Source organism: Sapajus apella, unplaced genomic scaffold, assembly GCF_009761245.1.
Source record: "Sapajus apella isolate SASKATOON/1434 unplaced genomic scaffold, GSC_monkey_1.0 scaffold95, whole genome shotgun sequence".
In the NCBI taxonomy this organism is placed as follows: Eukaryota; Metazoa; Chordata; class Mammalia; order Primates; family Cebidae; genus Sapajus; species Sapajus apella.
This window is the reverse complement of record NW_022437035.1, coordinates 3,350,916-3,364,307: the sequence shown is the minus strand read 5'-3', so window position 1 is coordinate 3,364,307 and position 13,392 is coordinate 3,350,916. Positions and strand designations below refer to the sequence as shown.

The window sequence follows — 13,392 nt, the reverse complement described above, 5'->3', positions numbered from 1 at the left end:
GGGCTGGCCATGTGATTTGCCTTGGCCAACAGAATGCTAGAGTCTGGGCTGGACATGCGATTTGCCTTGGCCAACATAATGTTGCAGAAGTGACGTCAGGCCAGTTCTGCAGCTGGGTCTTAGCGAGCTTTCACTTTCTCTTGCAGAACCCTGCAGGCTCCCATGCAAAGAAGCCCAGGCTAGCCTGCTGGGGGACACAAGACCAGGGTCTAGTCACCTCCATCACCCCTGCCAACAACTAGTCAACCACAGCACTTGCAAGTGAGGCTATCCTGGAGCAGCGAGCTCTACCCAACCCACCAGCTTGCATGAGAAGGCCCAGCTGGGATTACACAAGCCTCGCTCAAATCAGTAAAACCACCCAGCTGACCTCTGAGCCAAAGAAAAAAACAATTATTGTTATATGCTCTTGAGCTTACATTGCTGTTTGTTATGCAGCATTTACTGTGCTGATACATAACTGATGCATCCACTGAAGAGATTTTTCTCCCACGCATGGCACTGGGCATCACAGATCGCCAATTCAGGTCCCTCGTGGAAACTGTCACCCAACCAAAGGAATCAGAATAGCAGGATCTCTGAGACAGGTCAAAGCACAAATCCTAAGGTTGTCTCTGATGGAGCACGTGGGAAGTGACCCCCCCAGCTGACCACGTGACCTGCCATCACAGGTGAGGCAGAAGAGCCATGCCACAGGCACTTCCAGAAAATCTCACAGTCTGGCAAAGACCTTGCCCAGAATGCTGAATTCCATCTGGGGAATAAAGCCAGACACATCACTCTTTTGGACAAGCAATTTTTTTTTTGCATAATTCACAATTCTTGGCATATTCTCCCCTTCTCTATGCACAGCCTTCCTTTTATGTTACTCATGTATGTACCAGACACTCTGAGGTGACTTCCCTGAAAAGTGAACGTCAAAGAGACCTCTGGCTCCCTACCCTTAAATATTCTACTTGTTATAAATTCCCCGAGGAGTCTTCTTAGCTCCAAATATCAAGGGAATTGGAAGGGGGAGTAAGGAGGAAGAAAACACGTTCTCAGAGCAGTTCTTTGTACTTGAGATTCTTTGGTTTGTATTAAAATATTCTCATCTTCCCATAATTTATGGGCACTCCTGGAACTAAGAGAGTTCGTTTTGTCCCTGATCCTCCATTCTAGAAATAAAACTAACTGTTAGTGTCAGAGTGAGTATCTCTGGGAGGGAGGGAGAATGGGACGGAAACTTTCAGAGCATCCAATTTGAGTGTTCAGGGAAAGACTCTGCAGACTCATTTCCTGGCCTCACTTGCCAGGGACTGAGACCCAGCACCAGGCACCTCCCCATCCATGATCTCATTTGATTTTCAGAACAGTCCTGCCAGGGTAATATTCTAGTCATCATCATGTTCCTTTCTGAGAAGAGGAAAGTGAGGGTCCTAGGGATAAGATGCCTTCTTCAGAAAGCAGAGCTGGCTTAACATGGGTCTAGAATTTAAATCCAGGTGCAGATGACACTACAATGCTCTTACCAGCCAAGCATCCAGAGAAGGCGTGATCAGGGAAGGCTACCTAGAAGAGGCAGGACTTAACCTGAGTCTCAGAGCTCAAGAGTCCCAGCTAGCTGTACTTTCTAGGGTAAGAGGTACAGTCTATCTTATCCACTCAGTTCTCTATAAGACCCTGAAGGGGACAAAATCCCTGCTGCATGGACCCTTTTAAAAATGCATGGATCCCATTTTTTCTTACATAAAAATCTCTGCTGCATTCTCCTGTGCCAGCTGAGTAAAATTTACTGTCTAGGGTGTGCCATTCAAGGATCTTGTTAATCTGCCTCATTCTACCTTTTTAGCTTTCCATCCCACGACGACCCCTACCGCCCACTCATACACACACAGATTTACCTTTTCAGATATCCCACATTAGTCAAATAACACTTCACCTCTAATACATCATTTCTCTCCTACATCATTCATGCTATTCCCACTGCCTACAATGCCCATCTCTGCCTAATAAACTCCTACTCAACCCTCAGAGCCCAAGTCAAATGGCCCTTCAGCTGGGATGCTTCCCCGTCACCCCTTCATTGACATAGTTTGTTGTACACATATCCGGTCAACTAGCACAGCTCCAATTGACCCATGGCACCATGTTTGTCATGGAGACGGTGAACCTTGAAGATGGGAGCCCAAGTTTTATTTATCTTTGAATCTTAGCATAGGGCCTGGTCTTTTGCCCAGAGATCAGTCATTATAAATGTTTGTTGGATGATTAAATGAATGAGTGAATGAATGGATACATTTATTGCAGACTTTCCGAAGATGTCCATTGGATGAACCTAAGCCTCTGTGACATCTCAGTGCTCAATAGGCACCTTAGATGGAGGGCACAGAAACTCACACTTCTCACTTGACACCGCTTGTTTTCAGGGGGAGGATTATAAACAGACAAACTGAAACAAGGCCCGGCAGGTGGTCCAACCCCTCAATGGCCCCACTGAGGAAACTAGACCTGTGGCATCTCTGAGCAGCTCTCTGCGTCTGCCTCTTTCTCTCACTTGTTCCAAGCCCCAGATAAATCTTTTTTTGGCAGGTGGCCCATCTCAGCTAATATGAGGAGGAATTGTGGGTTGTCAGACTCAGGGCCCAGCTGAGGAGCTGAGGCTGGTGACAGTCAGGGAATGTCTGACCAATGGCAGTCTGGGTCAGGCAAGATGCACGCATCTTTCTTCTGAGATGTCCAGGGCTGGGGAGTCTTGTGGAAATAAGATGCTTGTGCCTGGGAGGCCTCAGTTCAGTCCCAATTTTGTCACTCCTTCCTTGGGGAGCACAGTTAAGCCTCCTGATCTCTCTGGGCCTCGGCTTTTCCACCCACAAAATGGGGTGAATGAGGAACAAGATGCTGCGTGGTAGCCTCTATCTCATAACGAGGGGAGTCTAGAGACCGTTGTCAGACGCAAGGAAACTGTGGCCCAGAGAGGTGAGGTGACTTGCTCAAGGCCGCACAGCCCAGAAGTGCAAAGGCAGAGATCTGTTCCAGGTCCTGCAATTCCAGGGCACACCAATTCCCAAGCTGCATCCCAGCTGGAGGAACATGGCACAGACCTACGAATCTCGGCATTTACAAAGCCACTGGCCCCTGGGGACCACAGCCACCTCGGGAAGCCACAGCAGGCCCATTCATTTTTTTTTTTTTTTTGGCATATTTAATGTATGTATTTGTATGTGTGTTTTTTCATTTCTTTAAAAACTTTTCAGTTTTATGTATTTTTAAAATCACTTCATTGAGACACGACTGACACATAAAAACTGGCATCTATGTAATTTTACAACTAGATTCGTTTGGGAATAAGAATACACTGGTGAAGCCGTCACCACCATCCAGGCCTTATGTATGCTCATCATCTCCCGAAATTCCCTCCTGTGTCATTTACATTAGCAAGAGCAGTTAACTTACGATCTACCCTCTGAGCAAATTTTAAGTATACAATACAATTTGTTCGCTATAGCCACTCTGCTGTAGTATCTAGCTAGTTCCTGTCTGTAGGCACTCTGCTGTATAATAGGTCTCCAGATAAGAGATTAATAACCAGAATAAATAAGAAATTCATACAACTCAGTAGCAAACAGGGACAAATAACCCAATTATTAAATAGGCAAAAAACCTGAAACAGACCTTTCTTCTGAGACAACATACAAATGGCCATCTACTTTCTTTGAGACGGAATTTCACTCTTGTTCACCAGGCTGGAGTGCAATGGTGCTATCTCAGCTGACTGCAGCCTCCGCCTCCCGTGTTCAAGAGATCCTCCCGTCTCAGCCTCCCGAGCATCTGGGATTACAGACACCTGCCACCATGCCCACCTGATTTTTTTTTTTTTCGTATTTTTAGTAGAGACAGTGTTTTGCCATGTTGGCCAGGCTGGTCTCAAACTCCTGACCTCAGGTGATCCGCCTGCCTCGACCTCCCAGTTGGGATTATAGGCATGAGCCACTGCGCCAGGCTTGGCCATCTACTTTCAACAGGAAGACTCCAGGCAGCCTCTTCCTGTGGCTTTGAGCTCAGGGGAGTAAATAGAAAGAGCCCGGATTAGGGATGGAAGTTAACCACTGACCAGGCTTAGCGGTTAAGAATTGCAACGTGGCATCAGGGGCCCCGGAGATGATACACTGGCTCTGACATGTTACACACAATATGATTCGAGGCAGTATTTCCCATCTCTGAGCCTCAGTTGTCTCAACTGCAAAATACGGGGGTGGTAATATTTCCTTCCAAGGGCTGGTGTGATCCTTAATGAGACAGGTCCTGGACCACAGCCCAGAGGTGATTCTGACACGTAAGAAGCAATGTGCTATTACAATATTACATCTTAGCTAGTGATACAGCTATAAGGTATCATAAAGAAGAAAAGGAGAAAGGAAGGAAGAGAGAATGTGAGAAACACTCTTTTGCTTTACCTTCTGAGCACATGTCCTCATTTATAGAGCTGCACTGTCCGATACTGTAGCTGCAAGCTACAATAGCTACTGAGCGCCCGAAAGGTAGCTCATCGGAATGGGGCTGTGCTGTAAGGTCAAGTGTAAACTATCCTTAGAATGAAAAAAAAAGTAAAACATCTCATTCATCATCGTTCCTGTTGATTACATATTGAAATGATAATTTCGATGTATTGGTTACATTAAATACATCATTAAAATTCATGTCACCTATTACTTGTCAAGCTTTCTTAATGAAGCTGCTAGAATTTTTTTTTAATTTTATATAGAGAGAGAGTACGAGTGCCGATTTCTTATGTACGTATATTGCATAGTGGTGATGTCTGGGCTTTTAGTGTACCCGTCACCCAAATGGTCAACATTAAATAGAAAATTTAATTAACAAAAGAATTAACAACAAAAATAGAAAAGTTTAAATTACGGATGTGGCTTTCATTACATTTGTATGGGACAGCATTGCGCTAGAAAACTAAAAAAATACATGTCTACCTTTTGGAGCTCGGATTCTGAGTTCAGCCACTTTTTGGCTGTGTGAGCTAAGAAGAGATTCTTGCCCTCGCTGAGCCTTAGTGTTCCCTATCTGTAAAGCGGAGATCATTCCTTGAGAAGACGTAATGAGAGCCAGATCACAACATTTGCATCATATAGATCATATAGTACATATTTGATATACACGAGCCTCTGTTTTTCATGGCCAGTTACCTGCTGCGTCCTGGGGCAACTCCTGCGCCAGCTGAAGGCTCAGAAGGGATTGCCTGGCTGAGGTGTTCAAGCTCCTCTACCTGGGATCTCCACGGGACACAAGCCTCAGGCAGGACCTCACACAGATCCCTAGAACTGTGGCTGCAGCCTCTCAGACTGGTTCCTGGAGGCACTCTCAGACGGTCAATTGCAAAATACAAATCAAGCTTCTTCTCAACCCTATGTGTGCGCCCTGACTGGACCCCCAGCTTTTGACGACTCCCTGTGTCTCCCGCCCAGTGTTCACACCTTTATCATAAAGCTACAGAAATAAGAAGGCAGCAGGAGAGGAGTGAGAGAAAACCCTAGGCCTGCCCTTCCCTCCCTGGTTTCCACTCCTGTCTTTCTGCAGGAGGGCTCAGAACAGGTAAGGACACCCTGCTGGGAGAAGTTTCCCTTCCCCATCCTAGCCTGGTTTTCAAGGCTGCCCTCTCTGGCTGGCGAGAAGCCAGGCATTTAATTGAATAGAACCATACAAGGTGGCTGCTATCTTTGCATGCCTGAGAGCTGAGGACACCTGCTGTCCATCCTGCCAGGGAGATGAGGCCACTGAATGTTCCCAGGCAGGACGGAGGTTTGCGACTGTCTAGTGGACAGATTTTCCTACACTTTCAAATAGGAGGCAGAAGGGTAGGGAAACTGTGACAGAGCCCCAATTACTCCCTATCTCTAGGTTCCCACTGAAAACATCTCCACCTCCTTCCTCCTAACCTAGATCAAGTTGTACGGTCCTGGTTCCAGCCCTTCACCCAACTCACTGTGTGCCCTGTGTCATCCTGAGAGAGATGTTTTTCCAGTTCTTCTCTCTGGGATTCTGTAATGTTTAAAAAACACTTCATGGTACTTGAGACAGAATGAGGAGTTTGAGTGAGGCACGCACTAACGTTTACCCGCTGTTAATTTTGTGTAGGTGGCTACATACACCTCCCCAAGCCTCAGTGTTCCCATCTAAGAGATGGGTACGTTAACAGTATCTTCCTTACAAGGTGATTTAAATGTAAGTGTTTTTCTGTTTGTTTGTTGTTGTTGTTTTGGTGTGGAGGGGGATGGAGTCTCGCTCTGTTGCCCAGGCTGGAGTGCAATGGCGCGATTTCAGCTCACTGCAACCTCTGCTTCCTGGTTTCAAGTGAGTCTCCTACCTCAGCCTCCTGAGTAGCTGGGATGACAGGCATGCACCACCACACCTGGCTAATTTTTTTGTATTTTTTAGTGACTACACAGTAGTCACTATGTAGACCAGGCTGGTCTCAAACTCCTGACCTTAGGTGATCCACCCACTTCAGCCTCCCAAAGTGCTGGGATTACAGGCATGAGCCACCACGCCTGGCCAAATGATATTTTTTACTAAGGTGCTAAGCGCAGTGTCTGACACTCATCAAATGTTCATTAAATGGTTATTGTCAGTGGTATGCTAGTAAAACGGCTCTCAGGAGTGGGAAGGAGTGCTGATTTGTAGCACTTGCCAATTTCTGTGGTGTAAGTACTTTCACTCTAACTTATTTCAAGCCAATAGCATAACTTGCTTCCAAAACTTCTGAATATTTAACAACGGGCCAGTAGTCAGCTCGGCAATGCAAGGCCAGTTATTATTGTTGCTAATATTGATGCTACTAACCCAGCATCTTCCTGTGTTTGTTACTTTTTGTTTTTCCCTTATGTGGCAAAATTACATCTGAGTTCACTTCAACATTCGATTTTGCAAATTGAAACTAGTTTGAAAGCCATCAAAGCAAATGATCGGGTAAGATCTCTTCCAGGTCGGCTGGGTACAGTGGCTTATGCCTGTAATCCCAGCACTTTGGGAGGCCACCGTGGGCGGATCATGAGGTCAAGAGATTGAGCATCCTGACCAACATGGTGAAACCCTGTCTCTACTAAAAACACAAAAATTAGCTGGGCGTGGTGGCGTGTGCCTGTAGTCCCAGCAGCTACTCAGGAAGCTGAGGCAGGAGAATTGCTTGAACCCGGGATGAGGAGGTTGCGGTGAGCCGAGATCGTGCCACTGCACTCCAGCCTAGCGCCTGGCAACAGAGCAAGACTCTGTCTCAAAAAAAAAAAAAAAAAAAAAAAAAAAGATCTCTTCCAGGTCTAAAGAACATCCCAGCAGTTCTATACTCAAGCGCTCCCCTCTTAGAGACAATGCCCTAGACTCCCTGCCAGGCACAGAACCCTGCCCCATGCCCTTTTCCCTCATAGCCCTACACTGGACAAGTCAGAAAATCCACCCCAAAAGAGGGGCACTAAAGGATTAAGAAACAGAATTTTTCCCAGATGGATTCTAGCTGTGTGGGCTCAGACAAGTAGTCCAGCCTCTCTGAGCTTGTTTCCTCAACTGGCTCAGAGACCTGTTGTGAGGGGTTAATGAGAAAATTTATATAAAATGCCCATCACCAAGTAATGCCCAGTAAAAATATCTATTGTTTAAAATATTACTATTAATACAACCACCAAGTCTGGGGCCCTTGTTCCTCTGTGGAGGGTCTGTGGGGGGCCCCAGGCCTCCTATAGGTTCTGCAAATAGCAGCACAGAGCTGGACCCAGGATCGGAGCCCCCCCCATCTGCTACTCCCCCCACCCCCAGTTGTTTCACTTCCACCCTCATTGTTCCAGGACTAATTTATTTATTTCCTTCTGAATCCTCAAAGTCTATCAAGCTGTGGAGTGGTTGGATGGATTTTTTAATTAATTGAAGCAGAATCGATGAAAAAGTGATTGTTTTGGCTCTGGCTGGGTGGGGAGCTCAGAGTGGGAAATAAATGGATGGCTTCCTCGGGGGAGGGGCTGCCTTATCGAGCCGTGTACTGAGACCAGGAAGGCTTAGCGCACGCCCTGGGCAGCAGGATGGAGAAATGAAAAGCAACCAGCACACTCCCACTCCTCGCGTCCAAGAGATCACAGTTCAGGCCACCCCACCCCTCTTAGCAGCTGTGTGGCGCTGGACCAGTCCACGTTGGTGCCTCTCTGAGTCTCTGTTGTCTTGGGGGATTGCTGTGAGGATTAAACTCTGATACATGCTACAAGATGAATGAATCTTGAAGACATCGTGCTAAGGGAAAGGTGCCAGACACCAAAGCACAAATACTGATGACTCCACCTATAGGCAGTACCTAGGACAGGCAAATTCAGAAAGTGGAATAGAACAGCGATCCCTAACCGTTTTGGCACCTTTTTGTTTCACGGAAGACCATTTTCCACGTGGGCGGGGTGGGGGTACAGAAAGCTTTCAGGATGAACCTGTTCCACCTCAGATCATCAGGCATTAGGTTCTCATAAAAAATATTCAACCTAGTTCCCTCACATGCACAATTCACAATAGGGCTGGTGCTCCTATGAGAGGCAAATGCCACCACTGATCAGAGAGCAGGCAGAGTTGAGGCAGTAACGCTCACTAACTGCCACTCATCTCCCGCTTGCAGCCCAGTTCCTAGCAGGCCACCAACCAGTGCCCGTCCTTGGCCTGGGGGTTGGGGACCTCTGGAATTGAGGGCACCAGAAGCTATGGACTTACCATTTTGAAAGGGACAGAGTTTCTGTTTGGGACAATTAAATATTCTGGAAATGGATAGTGGTGATGTTTGCATGACATTTTGCATGTCCCTAATGCCATCCAACTGCATGCCTAAAAATGGTCGAAATGATACATTTTATGTTGCGTATATTTTACCACAACAAAAAAGTAAATAAATAAGGTATGCTATGCGCTTAGCACTGCCTGGCTCCTAGTAGATGCTCACTAGATATACATATATTATTATCATTGTTATTACTATTATTTTTTAAATTACTGGGGTGAAGTATCTCAGATGTGATAGACTACAAACTATGACCAAAAATTATCATCATCGTATATGCAATCCTCTTCGCAATGTGACTTTGTGACTCCTTTCATCAAAAGGTAGGTTCTCAGCACTTCCATTACTGGGTGTCTATCCAAAGGAAAATAGACCATCATACCAAAAAGACTTGTATGCTCATTGCTGTAATATTCATAATAGCAAAGGCATCAAATCAACCCACATGCCCATCGACAGTGGACTGGATAGAAAAACACGTAGCACATATACACCATGGAATACTACGCAGCCATAAAAAAAATGAAATCATGTACTTTGCAGCAACACGATGCAGCTGGAGGCCATTATTCGAAGCTAAACAACGGGTACTCATGGGCTAAAGATGGCAACAATAGACATTAGGGACTACTAGGGGGAAGGAGAGAAGGGGAGGGGACAAGGGCAAAAGAACTACCTATTGGGCACTATGCTCACTCCCTGGGTGCAATATACTCCTGTAACAAACCTGCACATGTGCTCCCTCTATCTAAAATAAAAGCTAAAAGACAGAACTGTGGGAAGACAGGAAACAGGTCTGAAGTTCATACTCTCAGGATATGCATGGGAAAACTGAGGGTCTCAGAGAGGAAGTGTCAGAGACTGAGTTTAAGGCAGAGTTGGGGGCCCAGGTATCCCAAGTAAGAATCCATTCTTCTTCCTAATTTTTGGGATATTTTGCCTTTATTCACAAAAAGCAAAGTAGTAAAGTAGATGCCATGTTTTCCATGTTAATGAAGAGGAAGCTGAGCTCAGAGAAGGTGAACTGACTTCCCCAAGGTCACACAGCCAGGAAGAGGCAGAGCCCCTTGAATGTGGGCTTGGCCAGTGACTCGCTTTGGCCAGTGTTCCTGTTGGCTGCTGTTGGCTAAAAACAACACAAATGTATTCTTATTTCTGAAGCTCAGAAGTTCAAAATGAGTCAAGGACTAAAGTCAAGGTGTCAGCAGAGTTCTCCTCCTGGAGGTTCTAGGGTAAGGATCTGTTTCCTTGCCTTTTTCAGCTTGTGGGAGCTACCTGTATTCCTTGGCTTGTGGCCTCTTTTTCCATCTTCAAAGCCCATGGTTCTAGTCTCTGCTTCCATCATCACATCACCTTCTCTTCTGTAGTATGCCTCTGCCTGCTTCTTATACAGACACTTGTTATAATATCAACGGGCCCACCACAGTTTAGGATATTCTCCCCATTTTAAGATTTTTAAACACATTTTCAAAGTGGCTTTTGCCATCAAAGGTAACACATTCACAGGTTCCAAGGATTAGGACGTGGACATTTGCAGAGTGTAGGATGGGAGTGCATTATTCAGGCCATGACAATCAATGGATTTTAACCAATGTGACAGAGGGAGAAGCTCAAGAGGTCTTTGCCAAAGAACCTGCCTTCTTTTTCTGGGCTTGGAACCCTTCCACCACCAAGAGTGCAAGCCCATGCTAGCCTACTGGATAATGAGAGACATGTAGCTCAGTCACCCCTGTAATCTCAGTCAACAGCCAGTCAACCCCAGTGGTGGAACCACACACTGACCAGCAGCTGATGGGCCAACTCTTGTGTGAGCCCAGCCAGGACCAGCAGAAGAACCTCCCAACTGAGCCCAGCTCAACTTGACAGACCACAGATTCCCAAGTAAAAGAAGTTGTTCTTGGTTTAAGCCATGGAGGAGTTTCGTGTGGTCTGTTACACAGCAAAAACTAACTGAATCACCAGAGGACCCCTGAGAAGCGGAGGGAAGGTAACATTTATTAAACACCAACTGTAATACGTGGCACATTTCTCATGTGATCTCACTGAACACTCACAGATTCCTCACAGGAAGGGATTAATTGCACCCATACTATGGGTGAGAAAAACTGAGGCTCAGAGAGGGTCTTAAGCAATTAGCTTAAGACCACCTGGCTAGGAGTTTGCAGAACCAGGTGCCTGACTCCAGGTCTGCCTGACTCCAGAGCCATGAGCCTTCCAAGAGTCCCATCCTGCTCTATAATCATGCTAAGTCAGCATGGTCATCTTTGGGGCTGGCTTGCCCTTCCCCAGTCTCTTTTCCAACAAATGCCTACCACCTATCCTTGGGTCCACCCATCCCACCACTCAGCCATTCGGTGGTTATTTGGTGAGGCAAGAAAGCACAGCAGTTAAGCATTCAGACTCAGGAATCAGAGTCAGATTCCAGCTCTGCCTCTTCCTGGCTGTGTGACCTTGGGCAAGTCAATTCACCTCTGAGCTCAGCTTCCTCTTCATTAATATGGAAAACATGATATCTACTTTACTAAATACTTCGCTTTTTCTGAACAAAGGGAAAATATCACAAAAATTAGGAAGAATGGATTCTTCCTTGGGATACCTGGGCCCCCAACTCTGCCCTCAAGTGAGTCTCACACGTCCTTTCCGAGGCCCTCCGTTTTCCCATCTGTATCCTGAGAATATGAACTTCAGACCTGTTTCCTGTCTTTCCACAGTTTAGTCACCTTAGGATCAAGATACAGGACCTGTTTCTGCCCCTTCAGCTTCAACTAACATCAGCATGGACCTCCCAATACATTCAATGCCAAACAGGTTTTGATCATCCAAGGAATGCTGCTATTTATGGGCAACGTCCACCCACCCCATGATAAATTTGCATTGGGGGCTGGATTCAAAAAGAGGAAAAAAAAAAAAAAAAGAAAAGAAAGAGGGCTGTCTTTGAAGTGAATGACATGAATTATTTCGACCTAACTTACTAATTAAGACCTCATTAGCAGCCCAAATTTGTGATAGATCAGCAGAGGACTTGGCACAATGGTTTAATTTAATGATTTCTTGCATTACTTTGTTAATCATCTTTAGTCTGATTTAATTTATGCCAATGTGACTGTCCTAATTTCTAATTAAGGCATTGATGGCGGGGACAGCCGCCATAGCATAAGAATTTCAATCAAGGCTGATACAAAAGCAGATATGCGTTTTTAAGGCCTATAAGACGGCAATTTGCTAAGCCGTCTGCTTATTGTTTTATTCCACATCCCCCCCTCACCAAAAGGTTGGGGAGGGTCTGGTCTTCGCCTGAGGCAGATGGTTTCTCGCTAATCACAGACCTTTACAATCATCGATTTTTTTTAAGGCTCTGAAAAAGACCTTAGAGATTAACCAGACCAGCCTCCTCGTTACACACAGAGGCAACAAGAGCCAGAGAGGGTAAGGGGCTCACCCAAGGTCACACAGAGAGTTAGCTGGGCTCCAGAGGGAGATCCCAGGCTCACACCCTCCTCCACAGTCACCCACTTGGGAGGCCCCTGACAACTCATGCTGGCTCTGTAGGAATTGCAATTGCCTGGGATTTGGGTACGTGAATGGAAACTGGGTAATAATTCTGATAACTCCCAGTACTTGAGGTGAGCCAGGCACTGAGCCTGAAACTTGAATGCCTGTTTTATTCAAATTCGCAAACCAACACTACCTGTGGGTGTCATAACTTCGGCCCTCCCATTTTACAAATGATGCCGGTTCAGAGAGGGAGAATGCCTGCCCAGGTTCCCACAGCAAAGAAATGGGTTTAAACCCAGATCTGTCTGATTCCCAAGTTTATGTTCTTATCGCTTCTCTGGTAATCTCCCAGGCTGCCATTGGGTATCCATAGTATTTGTATTAATATTACAGCTAAGGAGTATTTAGGACTTAACCATGTGCCAGGTAAGTACCTCACATAAGACTCTCACTTCATGCTCAGTACATCCTGTGAAGATAGCATCATTATTACAGCCAACTATAGCCAACATCACCAACCCACAACTATAGGTGAAAAAGCCAAGGACCAGAGAAGTTGTAAGGACCATCCAAGGCTTCAAAGAGCAAGATGGCAGTGCTCAAACTCTGGACCATTTCCCCCTGCCTTTTCCTGACTGAAAACTCCTCCACCCCAACCAGATGCTCAGACCAAAGACTGGGAGCATCCATGGCTGCTCTCTGTCTCCCAACATTCAGTGTATCAGCATGTCCTGTCAACTTGACCTCCACAACATCCTGAAGCATAGGCTTCTCTTTCTTTGCCTTGCTGCATGCTTAATGACTGCACCTGCCTCTTCCCTGTTTCTCCATGGCCAGCCCAGACCCTGTAATCCATTCTCCTCCCAGCACCCTAGTGAGGCAAAACAGAAATCAGACCATCTCCCTCTCCTGAGTTCAACTCTCCAGTGGCTTTCTATCTCACCTAAAATTAAACCCAAACTTCTTTCTTGGTCTGCAAAGCCCTTCATGATCTGTGCCCATCTCCCTCACCCATCGCACGCCTCCTGCCCCGCTAGCTTTCACTCTTTTTGTGAGCAAGCCAAACTTGCTTTATCCTGAGAGCCTTTGCATCTGATGCTCCCTCTGCC

The 13,392-nt window shown here is 46.1% G+C and overlaps 1 long non-coding RNA gene across 3 annotated transcripts in view; it reads right to left on the bottom strand.

Annotated features, from left to right (window-relative positions):
• LOC116535584 overlaps positions 1-13,392 on the bottom strand; it is a 205,032-nt gene that overhangs the window by 30,424 nt on the left and 161,216 nt on the right. For all 3 annotated transcript variants that reach the window (XR_004262264.1, XR_004262265.1, XR_004262266.1), the window contains 2 exons: positions 5,975-6,030; positions 4,437-5,340 (listed from right to left, as the gene is read on the bottom strand). This is a non-coding gene — a long non-coding RNA (uncharacterized LOC116535584). The remainder of the gene's footprint in view (positions 1-4,436; positions 5,341-5,974; positions 6,031-13,392) is intronic.